Source organism: Stigmatopora argus, chromosome 12 (assembly GCF_051989625.1).
Source record: "Stigmatopora argus isolate UIUO_Sarg chromosome 12, RoL_Sarg_1.0, whole genome shotgun sequence".
Taxonomy (NCBI): Eukaryota; Metazoa; Chordata; class Actinopteri; order Syngnathiformes; family Syngnathidae; genus Stigmatopora; species Stigmatopora argus.
In genome coordinates, this window is record NC_135398.1 from 6,682,588 (window position 1) to 6,696,313 (window position 13,726).

The 13,726-nt window shown below is 39.3% G+C and overlaps 1 protein-coding gene across 2 annotated transcripts in view; it reads left to right on the top strand.

Annotated features, from left to right (window-relative positions):
- Window positions 1-10,210: 10,210 nt before the first annotated feature.
- The window catches only part of lingo3b (leucine rich repeat and Ig domain containing 3b), a 40,398-nt gene continuing 36,882 nt past the window's right edge, over window positions 10,211-13,726 (top strand). Inside the window, exons 1-2 of one of the 2 annotated variants that reach the window (XM_077615713.1) lie at window positions 10,211-10,326; window positions 10,886-10,975. The gene's annotated coding sequence lies outside the window, so the exon portion shown is untranslated. Of the gene's footprint in view, window positions 10,493-10,885; window positions 10,976-13,726 lie in introns of both variants that reach the window. The other variant, XM_077615712.1, reaches the window with a different exon arrangement.

Sequence of the window (13,726 nt, forward strand, 5' to 3'; positions counted from 1 at the left end):
TAAAATACATGAATCTAGATCATTGACCTTCACATTTCTATTAAAATATGGTGTGGAGCTAATGACATTTCATGGCGGTGAGTTAATGTCCTAGCACCCCTATAAATAGATGTGAGGGAAATTTCCCACGCAGAGACCGATCGATCCACACACACAAAAAAATGAAAACGAACCGGGAGCATCACGCTAAAATCATGGTTAACCTTTGACCCGCCAGTCGCCGTGTACTTACCCAAGTGGACATTTGCGACTCCTTTGTCCCAGAGTTGTCTTTCCTCGGCAGGGGCGAGCGGCGCAATGCTCTGACAGCCACCAACAGGTGCCGGAGATTACAACAACAACAAAAAACAAAAAGACACAACGGGTCAAGTCGGAGGCCGCATTGACATCAGCGTGGGCTGCGAGGATCGGCCAATCGCGGGGCTGCGCTAGGCTTGGGGGGGTTGTGGGGCAAGCGTTTGGTCGCAGGAAGTCAACACATATCCATCCGTCAGTACGCTTCTTTTAAAGGAGGGAAGCATGAATGCGGTAATGTATATGGGCTGCCATTCACGGAAATAGGTGTCCAATCTATTTGAACTGGGAGAGATCAGGCCTCTGAGTTCAAATGGACATCTCTGGCCGCCAATGGCAGAGGAACGTGAGCATTCACTGTCAGGCCCTCTTGAATGAATGAATGAATGAGCATGTTGTTCTTTAATTCACCAACAGAGAGCACTGTTGTACTTGCAAACTACACTAAGACAAACATTTAGGACAAGCATTTAGAAACATTTCAGAATTGGAGGGCATTTTTGCTTCAAAATTCTGGAAAATATAACTTGAGTTTTATGATTTTTTGAAATGGGTTTACAATACTTGATTTAATCACCTAACTCACATGTGTCAAAGTGGCGGCCCGGGGGCCAAATCTGGCCTGCCGCATCATTTTGTGTGGTCCGGGAAAGTAAATCATGAGTGCCGACTTTCTGTTTTAAGATTAAATTAAAATGAAGAGTATATATGTTTATTAAATTTCCTGATTTTCCCCCTTTTAAATCAATAATTGTATTTTTTTAATCATTTTTTTCTGTTTTTAGTTTAGAATCATTTTGTAAAATCTGAAAATATATTTAAAAAAGCTAAAATAAATATTGTTTTAGATCCATAAAAAAACGGAATATTCAGGGCTTTTAATCCAGTTCTTTTAACCCATTTATTTAAAAAAAATCTAAATTTTACATCTAAAATGGTCCGGCCCACATGAGATCTGGTCCCCATGAATGTGGCCCGCCAACCAAACTGGGTTTGACACCCCTGACCTAACTAGATGCTAACTGAGTTTTGTAAATCTGTATTAATGTTAGCACCTGAGTGGTTAGCATGTCGGCCGCGGGTTCGATCCCAGGTTGGTCCTCACTGTGTGGAGTTTGCATTTTCTTCCCGGGCTTGCGTGGGTTTTCTCCGGGTACTCCAGTTTCCTCCCACATTCCAAAAAACATGCATGCTAAGCTAGCTGGTTGCTCATGCAGACCGATAAAGCGAACAGCAAAACAAAAACAAGGGGTAAACGCAAACGCAAAAGCATTGAAATTTGGACGTGGCAGAAAAAAATGTGGTCTGTTCTTATATGAGAAATTGATCTGCTTTGCTTCAGCGCCCTTTGCAAACCCAACCCCTAACCACTTCCACCCATGCGTGTTATCTAAAAATCAATGAGTCATTCTGTGCTTGGAACTCATAACGAATTAGCAAAACTGCTAATGAATTTTAGATCATGCAGGAAACAAATGTCATGTCTTTAAAAGTAATCATTCATTCTGTCACTTTGAGGGAGGAACTTTGGAACATTGGAGGCCGATAAGAGGCTTTAATGAGGCAAAAAGGAAGTGGACGCGCCTCCTGTCAGCATTGACGGCGTTCCAAATTCTCATTGACGGTGACACGCTGCTTGATTTTGGAGATTTGTGGTCCTTTTCTTTCATTTCCACTGATATTTCCATTCCTTCTCGTCCTGTGTCGTGTTTGTGTGTGTGCGAGAAGCCTTTCAGCCAGCCCCTGCTTGTCGACTGATTGAAGATAATTACAGCTATTTGACTGTAGCGCTCACAGCTTGGCCTTTCTAGGAGCACTTTTGGATGGAGAACAGCTGAAAGTCGCTGGCTCGCCGTATGGATCCACTGAAAATGTCATTTTAGGCCGCGTATCCAAACTGGAACGATCCATGTTTGAGCTCCAGTTTTATTCTTCGTTGAACCTTTCAAGAAATGAGCCAAAAACCAAACACGTTTTTTTCATTGAGGGCCTCATTTTCACTATTAACGGTAATATTAATATTAACTCATTCAGTCCCATTGATTCATGTGCTATGGTGTGGCTTTCCGTCCCTTCTGCTGTGAATTTCAATGAGTTTTTGCTGGTAGAATTCCAATCCGTTTGAACTGGGAGAGTTGGCAGTGAATGAACATGGAATGGATGTTTATCAATGGCAGTCAAGGAGCCAAATTGAAGAAAAATGAAAATTGTGATTTCTTTCCTTTCAGTTGTAACAGTTGTTTTTAATCCATAAGTAATCTCATTTTATCTAAAAAAAATATGTCTTTTGAAAACTTAAAATGACGATTTTTTTTTATTTCTTATTTATTGATTATTTATTTGTCTGTTTGTTTGTTTGTTGTTGTTATTTGTGCAATACATGGTTGAATCTTAAAATGTCATTATACTGATATATTGAAGTAAAAAATAGTAAATACTTATATTATTATTATATGTAGTATGTATCACTGCCAAACTTCCACTTCAAATGGATTGGACGTCTACTAGTGATAAACTCATATACTATATGTATGTATATATGTGTATATATGTATATATATATATAAATGTGTATGTATATATATATATATGTGTATGTATATATATAAATGTGTATGTATATATATAAATGTGTATGTATATATATAAATGTGTGTGTATATATAAAAAAATGTCAAAAATGTCTTTTCCTGTGTCTGTATTCTCACCCTCTTGCTACTGTGACAGTGAAATTTCCCAAATACGGTATGAATAAAGTTATCTCATCTAATCTAATTCACCACAGGAGGAGAATGGGACAGCGCACGATTGGATGTCTATCATCGTCCATGCCGCTGAAAGAATGAAATTCAAGTTGAGGCATTGAGGGGTTAATGATAAAGAAGCCAAATGCACTTTGAATTGTTCTCCCAAGCTGTCGCCTACGTGGCTCTCAGCTAAATTCTCTGTCCAACAGTGTGGGAATGAGTCAGACTCTTCTCTCTTCTCTCCCCGTCCTTCTCTCGGTCCCTTTCTCCTTTCTTTTCTTGGCGCCCACTGGCTGTTTGTCACTCCGTCGCTCGCCTTCTCTTATTTGTCTTCTCCGTCTCCTCTCTCATCTGCTGCTTACGTAATAAAAGCCGTGCCGCGCTGACAGTAGAAAACTGCGGTCCTGGCCGCGTCTCTTATTCAATAGGAAGCCCCTTCGGTCTGTCTCCTTGTTTGGCGGGGGCGCCGTGACAGCTGTGCACTCCAGCACGGGCAAGTGCTTACATACAAGCTGTCTTTCCTCCTCTTCTCGTTCGCCACTTGACAGCAGAGCCATTTCCAAATGGGCACCACAATCAACCTGTTAGCTTTGATTTTCTTATTTGATTTCAAAGTCTTTCTTCTTATTATTATTTTTTGATAACCCTGTTACAGTTGTTTCTGTAAGCGCACTCCAGTCCCTGTCCTTGCTTGCTTACGCGCGTTTGGGTCCTGAAAATGGATAAATTGTTGACCCTTGAATTCCTGTGTGAATGCATGACCGGACACTTCGTCGACGGACAATTCGTCGCCGGACACTTCGTCGCCAGACAGTTCGCCTAACCTTAACCACTAACCTTAACCACTGACCTTAACCACTGACCTTAACCACTGACCTTAACCACTGACCTTAACCACTAACCTTAACCACTAACCTTAACCACTAACCTTAACCACTAACCTTAACCACTAACCTTAACCACTAACCTTAACCACTAACCTTAACCACTAACCTTAACCACTAACCTTAACCACTAACCTTAACCACTAACCTTAACCACTAACCTTAACCACTAACCTTAACCACTAACCTTAACCACTAACCTTAACCACTAACCTTAACCACTAACCTTAACCACTAACCTTAACCACTAACCTTAACCACTAACCTTAACCACTAACCTTAACCACTAACCTTAACCACTAACCTTAACCACTAACCTTAACCACTAACCTTAACCACTAACCTTAACCACTAACCTTAACCACTAACCTTAACCACTAACCTTAACCACTAACCTTAACCACTAACCTTAACCACTAACCTTAACCACTAACCTTAACCACTAACCTTAACCACTAACCTTAACCACTAACCTTAACCACTAACCTTAACCACTAACCTTAACCACTAACCTTAACCACTAACCTTAACCACTAACCTTAACCACTAACCTTAACCACTAACCTTAACCACTAACCTTAACCACTAACCTTAACCACTAACCTTAACCACTAACCTTAACCACTAACCTTAACCACTAACCTTAACCACTAACCTTAACCACTAACCTTAACCACTAACCTTAACCACTAACCTTAACCACTAACCTTAACCACTAACCTTAACCACTAACCTTAACCACTAACCTTAACCACTAACCTTAACCACTAACCTTAACCACTAACCTTAACCACTATTAAAGAAGCGAAAGGAAATTCACATATTCTTTATTAAAGAAAATAAAACAGCAAAAACTCGCTCGACAACACAAACATAACATTAACATTTGGGCGTGTGCGTACTAAATGTGCTCATCTCTAAACACTACGCACGAAACGGTTCCTACGTTAAACGGTCCTACGTTGAGCGCTCCATTTTTAAAATAAAAGGCAATAAATAAAATTATTTTATAAAAAAAAATATTAAAAAGAAGACAAAGTAAATTCACATATTCTTTATTAAAGAAAATAAAACAGCAAAAACTCGCTCGACAACACAAACACATTAACATTTGGGCATGTGCCTATTTTGTTTCAAAACTTCATTATTTTCGAGTTCCTGGGGTCCATAAATCCAGGTTCAAAGACTAACCTGGAATTCAAGGTTATTTATTCAGGTTCAAAGGATCTACCTGGAGTCCAGAAACCTACCTGGAGTCCCAGTCCAGATTCAAGGCCATACCTGGAATTCAAAGTCTTTCAATCTAGATCCAAGAACTCACCTGTTACTCTTAGTTCCAGAACCAGAATTGCGTTTCATTTTGTCAAATTTCTGACAAACCCTGTAAATGCCCCGCAGTCAACAGTTAGTTAAAAAAAAGATTTAAAAGCGCCAACTAAATAACAACGAGGGAATTTCTATAGTATATAACGATATGATCATTTATCATATTTATTTATGGCTGTAGGAGAAGTCACAAGAAAAGACAAAATTGCAGTAGGATACAACAATTGAAGTGAGATTTGTCTGTCCGAGATGGAACACGCACAAATCCGTCTCCCCCTTCCTCGACAAATGGCGTGTTTGTTTATCTCGGCGCTGCAGGCACCCGGAGAAACGGCTCTGATTTCTATCGCGGGTTCACATATGCGATGGTGATGCCTTCCGTGCGCTCGATGATGATTGCTTATTGGCTGTTTGCTGAGTGCACATTATGTAGATCCACTGAATATGGCCCAGCACATTTGCATGTTGCGCCAACACGTTCTCTACATAAATCACCGGGCTAGTCCATTTTTTAAAAGCTACAAAAAACATGGACGGCATGAAACGACTTGACTGTTCAGTGGAGTATATATTCTTGAATGTATGAAAGGCTGCAGGAACGGGAACAATTCGCTTCAGTTGACTTGATTTACTCCCCGGGGCCTTTTGTGCCATGATGTCCCTGTAATGCCTTCACAGATAATATAGAAATGTAATGTATTATGAAGTTTTGCTTGCTTTCTCAAGCACGGAATCAAAAGAAATGACCACAGAATAGAAGGAGAAAAAATATATGGTTCAATAGAAGGAAGTTGTGGCAGGGTTTGTGTAACATAAATGTCTGCGTAGGGTAACGCAGAGATGTCAGGGACAGCGCAAGGCCTTCTTGACTAGTCGAAGCACTCAACTATTTACAACCTATTCTGCCATGGTTTTTCATCAAATTGTATCAATTTATTCCCCACAGCACTTTTGTTGACTTCCAGGACTGTCAAACTGTTTTTTAAGGGCTTCGTCGGAGTTACTGTTTCCTTCCTGCCGTGATCAATTAACTAATTGTCAACAAATTGAGTCTCACATGAATCTACAACAACAACAAAATGTCCATATATTCTTTCTTTTATTCCTTTTCTGAACTGCTTATTCTCACAAGGGTCGCGGAGGGTGCTGGAGCCTATCTCAGCTAACTATGCGAACCAGGTGGGGGACACCCAAGCCAATCGCGGGGCACAAGGGGGCTGACACTCATACCTAGGGGCATTTTAGAGCGTTCAACCGGCCTACTACTTTTGGAATGCGGGAGTACCCGGAGAAAACCCACCCAAGCCTGGGAAGAACATGTAAACTCTATACAGTTATTACAGGGCGGTGTTGTTGCCACACCAATCTAATTTAGAGCAGGGCCTTCAATTTCCATATTCCCAAACTGCAATGTCGCTGCAAAGTATCAAATGAACTTTCTTAATTGTTCATTTCTCCATCTTGGAAGGTGACGTGCACTTGGTGATAAAAGCATCAGCCAAGAGCGCCTGCTAAAAGTCAGCCTATTTCCTTGTATCCCTGCCCAACTCCAATAACATTTCCATTTATTACCCTACTGCAGTCAGGGTGCAGCAATGAACGCGCAATGAGCCTCGTCCATCAACGTTTTTTTTCTTCTTCCACATTTCAAATGCCACAAAGCTTGACCAAGCGCTTGTTAATTTCTTAATACATCATGGCATAATTGCCACTTCGCCGTGATTGCAAACAGAGCAAAAGTACTTCCGGAAGAGCTGATTTATTGGAGGACAAAGCTGGTTTTGTATGGCGCGCTGGCTTTGGCGGGCACGAGACAATCCGTCATCTGATGGCTGCCGGGCTGCCGCCACTTTGGTCTCAGGTGTTCGGCCCGCTGCGCGAGAAGCCAGTCTGCATCAGCACATGCCATCTATTACCGAGCCCCTTACCGCAGCCCCCCATTCCCTGCAGGGAGGAGGCTGCGCTCATCATTCTTCCATCTCCATCAGCGCCCGTGATTGGCTTATTATCAGATGTCCTGTGCGGGGGAAAGAATGGACCACGCATCAGTGCACACATCTTTCTTTCCACGTGCACACACTTGCGAGGACCCCTTGTGATGACTTCATTTTTGTAATTTAACAATTTTATTCTCCTAATTATATATTTTCTTTCTCCAAATATTACTTCAATATCTTAATATAATGCCAAAATGTGTTTTGTGTTGATACAGACTTTACATTGCCCAAAGTTGACTTGATGTAAAAAAATAAGCGACAAAATGAAATTTCAAAATGTTACAATTATCAACCTGTTAGATATATTTTAATATTGTAATTTTATGATTTACCCCTTGTAATATAACAACGTTGATCTCGTAGTTCAACAAATTGTTTCTCCTTATATTACTTTAATCTCCTAATATTATACTTAAGGTCGTTTTGTGTTGATCCAGACCTTACATCGCCAAACATTTTAGCATTTTCACTGTGTTTGTCTTTGCTCAGCTCTTTCTCAACGTAGTATTTTTTGGATTGAAATGTATTCACTAACATTTCTCCCTACTTGTATGTATTTTTTTCCAGATCTAATAAAATATGTTTTATTCAAGGTATTTGACAGTAGGATAGATGCATTTTTTTTCATTTCTTGCTGCTCACTTGCGTCTTCCACGTCAAGCTCAAGGAGTCAAGAGTTCAGTAGATTTGTCCATGCGCCACAGAGCTCATGTGTGCAGGTGGGCTTTATGTACCGGGAGCATGAACACCATGTGATTTTAAGTCACTAGCAGCACAGAAAGCTTTGACATTCTCCCACCTCCCCTCTTCCATTCTCTTCTCTTTGCACAAGGCTTCCATTTGCGGGCCATGGCGTCTGCAAATGCAAACAATTTCATGCTGTATTTCTGCCAAAGCCTCAATTTTCCCTCCACTTTCACCCACTCACTTGTCATTCTTCCTCCACTTAGGATGAATACCTCCCCTCTTTTCCGCTGGACTACATGAGTGGAAGGCAGTGGTGTGCCGTCAGGGCCTTCAAGGCCTTCTCTGCTGGCCTAAGAAATATCTGAATCACAGACTTATGTTAATTGTATTTGTCCTTGAATACTTATTAAATAATTCCAAATTGTCTGTTAGCTTCCTTTCATTGCTTTCCCCCCTATATTCCTAAATAATATATCAATTGTATGAGGTTATTATTGATTATTTTTATGTGTTGCAGCTGTAGCTGCAGTAGCGGTTTTATAGCCATAAAATAGTTTTTGCTGAAGACGTCACTAGGAAATGCACGGACCGCCACTGGTGGAAAGTGATTTGAAATTCACTCTGCGTGTTTCAAACGCTCTCAGGGGAGTCGACAATGTTGTGCCCAAGGGGGATTGTGTTTGTTTCCTGTGCCCTTACACAGATGGCACATTTCTTCTGCAGTGATCAAAAGTGTGGAGAAAGCTGCAAAGGATGGAAAGTTTTGGGGGGTTAAAGTAGAAATGGTTCGCTGAAGGCAACAGTAGAGGCGTTCAAATCCTTGGCTTAGTCGGGAATGTGTGGGAGGGAGAAAATGCTGTTTTTTTTCCAACATCTGCTGCCCCTCAGCAGGTTTTTAAGCATCAATCATAGCAGAAGTTTGTAATACTTAGTGGAACTAGAAAATGCAATTTCATAGTGGTCGGTAAACTCCTTTTGGATTTTTTCCTGTTGATTTTGAAGCATTTCTGTCACTTATTGTTGATTTTAAAAAAATGTTTTTGTGAGTCCAGCAAAATAGATTTTTGTGCGCCTGACTTGAAAATACATATATAGGAGTCAATGGATAGGTTTTGGTCAACTTTTTGGTATGTGAATGATATAAATAAGATAAACAATGTTAATAATGAATTCAGGGAAAATGAGCAAACAGTTCCTCTCCAGAAACAATCAAAATGATACAATTTTGCATATCCACTTGTGTATTATATTCACTAAACACTTTCAATGAAAGAAAAAGTCCTTCTCTCTCCAACTTCAACATTTTATTGAATCATGTGGTTGAACTAATAAAAGAGAAATTGAGTGTTTCCAAGCGTCCCGTGGGCGGTTGAGTGGGGTTATTGTATTATTTTGTTTTAATTTAACTTCTTTTTCATCCAAGGCTTCACACATTTTGGGCTTTGATGGTTAAGAAAATACTGTAGATGACGCTTCTAAATTATACCCATGTTCTTTTCTCCCCGAAGCTGCAATTTTGTTCTTTCTTGCCCCGCACAACACAATACGACACACTCAGACTCCCACACATGGAGGGCTAAATGAACTCTGTGATGAAAAAATAAAATTCCACAATAACAAGCAAGGTGAGCACAGCCTCAGGTGGGCTCAGATGTGCCTTGTCACGTGCAAAAGGGAAAAACAACAAGATTTAATGTGTGGCGCACCCAATATTATCCAGTGTTGTGACCTCTGACATGTTGTATGTCACGGCTTATTTCCTCAAAGACCGCAAGATGAAAGGCTAAAAACACGGGTGCACACACCTTAAATGTCGCGTGGGGACCCCACTGCAGAGATCAGAGGTGGTAAAAGTACTCATGTTGTGATGTATAAATTATATATATATATATATATATATATATATATATATATATATATATATATATATATATATATATATATATATATATATATAATATATACACGTATATATGTGTGTATATATATATATATATATATATATATATATATATATATATATATATATATGGGTGTAAGGGTTAAAAATAATTCATGCATAAAAAGGTTAAATATAATCACTTTATCATTATAATGATACACACAAAACTATTTTTTTTTTCCAAAATTAAAATACGATTGTTTTAGGATTGGGATTAAAATTCACTGTTAAAGTAAAGGGAAAAATTATTCGGGTTTAATAGCCGGAAACGTTTTAAAAATTATAATCGTTTATTTATTTCTTTTTTTCTTTTTCTTTTTTTTACCAATCAGTTGAGTTGAGGGTTTTACATAGGATGGTTAGCAGTAGAGGACCAACATAAAACATGATTTAAACATATTTTTTCACGAAAACAGAAGATGATGAAGATATGCTCCAACGGCACTTGGGTGACTTGTTTGACTTATTGTTTGATTTATTCTACTTTTCCGAAATAGCGCGAACAAGCTAGCTTTAGCTCGCGTTAGCTAGCTTAGCTCACTTTAGCTAGCCATCTAAACAATTAAGTTGAGGAGCAGGGAGGAAGATTTTGTCGTCAGAAAATAACCAGCTGCGGTGGGTACAATAGAGTTTTTATTTTACTTTTGTATGTTTACCTGCTCGATAAATAATGATTATAAACGGCTACATTGTATTTTAGTGTGTTGAAGCATACAGTCAAACCTGTAAGAGAAGTGTCTCCTATTAACGTCCATTTTTGTGAGTAAATTCAAATCACAAGGACGTTGTACTGTTTTTGATTACTACCTGAGGTGTAAAAGCGGATAATTTAATCAAACAGAGCTGTATAGCACCTAAAAAGTTTCTGAAGTGACTAACTATGCCTTCAAATAAAAGAGAATCATGATAAATGTTGATAAGATTCCAGAGTACACAAGTACAGAAGGATTGCTTTGCTTTTCACCCACTGAGGTCGGCTTCATGAAAAACGATGCTAATGTATTTCAGAAAAGGTGAGCCGGGCCACCTGTACAACAATAACTCCATTGTTTTACCGGGATGAAGATATCCATAAATACAAATCAGTGCCAGAAAAAGGTAAGTATGCAATGCAAATCAGTGCACAGACTCTGTGTCCGTATTGGGAAATTGAATAGAAAGCAGTCATGCAATCATAAACAATTTGAAAAAAAAAGCAATATAATGGGACAGATGTGCTCTTCCCTCAACACCCATTTGGCAGCTCATTACTGGCTGCTTGCTTATATTCATCTTTATTTGCATTTTTGCACAAGTAAACAGAGTACGTTTTATGAGTGTTGTCTGTTATCTCGGAAATGTTCATAAAAACACGTTTAATCTTCATTTCATAGTGATATGGAGCAGTGGATGTGTATATATACTATATATATATATATATATATATATATATATATATATATATATATATATATATATATATATATATATATTTTTTTTAAAGCTACAAAGATGTAAATTATGAGTTTATAATATATAATAATTCATCTTGATTTTGGAAGTGATTTTATGTCCAATGGTACCAATGAGAAAACCTGATGATCACTCAAACCACACTAATGATAGAGAATCACTACTGCAGTAGCACTTTAAAAGAAAAAAGAGCTTGAATTGATAAACACCTCGACAGTCATATAATAAACCTTTAAGCATGGCCAAATAATTGATTGACTGTGATATCGTTTTTTCCCAAAACAGCAGATTTGATGCCAGCAGGGAATGTTGACACATTGACAATCCAATTACCATAACATCATTTCTGGAATCAGTGCGGTATCTCTAAGACAAAGAAGCCCGTGTAGATGAGAGGAAGGCGCTAGATAAATGATCTTGCTGACAGCTTTACACGCATCAGAGTGCACGCCGCTGCACCCGTCTCTGTCTCTGTGGGGGCCTCGGGCGAGCTCTGCATTTGATAGTAAAGCTTTATTATGGAGCAAAGTTCTTCCCCTAATTTAAGATGCAATTAACTTATTTCATTTTGAGTATGTGTGTTTATGTGTGTGAGAGACTGCGTGCCCTCATCTGGCTGCAGGACTTGAGATTATAATAGGGTATGTTAAAATTGGAAATTAGGCTTAATGTAATCATCTTTTACACTTGAAATTTCCATTAAAGAAAAAAAATGAGGATAGTATATTTTACGCAAAGCCTTACAACGTAATACTCGAGCATTTTATTGCAAGTTCCACCTGTTATTTTGGCTATATCCTTATTACTCTGAAATATTTTGTTGCTTGTAAACCTTAAGGCATTTACTGCCATTGACGGTAATAGACGTCAAATCCATTTAGTCTGGGAAGGCTGGAAGTGAGTGTCAATGTATCTCTGTCTACGACGTCCAATCTAATTTGATTTTGTTTGCACGACAGCTGCCATCTCTCCCAGTCAAAATAGATTGGAGTTTATCGCTGTCATTAGAAGAGTTAATACTTGTAAAATACTAAATCAAATCAAATTCATAGAAAAAACATTTTTTTTGTTTCCTTAAAAAGGCCCGTGAAATTAGAAACTCCACATTTTATGTTCAAGACCTATTTGTGTTTTTTTGTTTAATTCAGTGCATTGCTTAAGATGCAAACAATGTTTTGAAACCCATTAATTGTGCAACAAAGCATTCGGAAAAATAAAGGAACACAAATGTAATGGTGCAAAATGAGTCAGTGGTATTGAAATTGAAAAATCTATTTAATCTGGGTATCAAAACACAAAGCTAATTCTACGAGTAGTATTCATCGTCTGCGATACAGCTGCCGCACTTTTATGCTTCAAAAGGCTTCCAAGTCATGGAAAACTATCATTTATCAAACTTCATGTCCTGGGGAGCCTGCTGCTCTTGGGATCAAACAATAAAGACTGGCGTGGGGGTTTGGTATTTTGGCCGTCAAAGGTCCCGATTAGCTGTGTGTGATTGTGAAACAGATGTAAATGAGCTTTTAAGCTGGAGCTAGTGAGGTGACATTCTCCTGGGCTACCTCATTTATCCCCCTCATCCTCTTCTAAGCTGCGTACCAGACAGACGTTGGAGGTATGTGCCTCACTTTTTGGGCCCGCCAGGGACTTCTTATTCTGGATGGTGACCCAGATGCTCTGATCTTCTGTCCATCACGCTTCTGTTTTGGGCCTAGAATACAATGCATTGCATGCATCTTCCAGGCAGCTCTTCTGTCTTGGCTTGACTAGACATTATACAACATAATGTCCTATATAATGTATGTGGTGATATAGTACACAATACATTTTTGTATGTATATATCATAAGTGCTTTGGTGTCATTTTTGGGACCACATAGTTATGATGTTACCTACCACACCTGATGGTACTCGGACGTTTCGTCGAAAGACGTTTGGTCCCCGGACGTTTGGTCCCCGGACGTTTGGTAGAACGGACGTTTAGGATGTCCCGTTAGGGACAAGCCAAAAGAAATAGACGAAGGGGAAGAGGTGTCTGTTCTCAGTCGAGCAAGAACACACGCTCAGTGGCTGTGTCAGTAAATGTTGCAACCCGCCCCCACATCCTTGTCCTTCCTCCAAGAGAGCAGCCTGAGGACAAACAGCAGCTTCTCTCTCTTCCACGCGCTTTCTCGCATGCTCATCAAAACCTCTCTTGTTCCTTCTTTGGGCTGTCACCTCTTCTTCTTTCTTCCCTTGCCCCCAATCCTCCTTCCATCTACCTTATCGCTCTCCACTCAGGCCCGTATTGATCTTTAAACACCTTTGCATTCATATCTCCCAATTAACACATTCATTCACCTTGTAGGGTTGCTTCTATTTCATATACACAGTACTACTATCCCTCGTCTTCTGATCC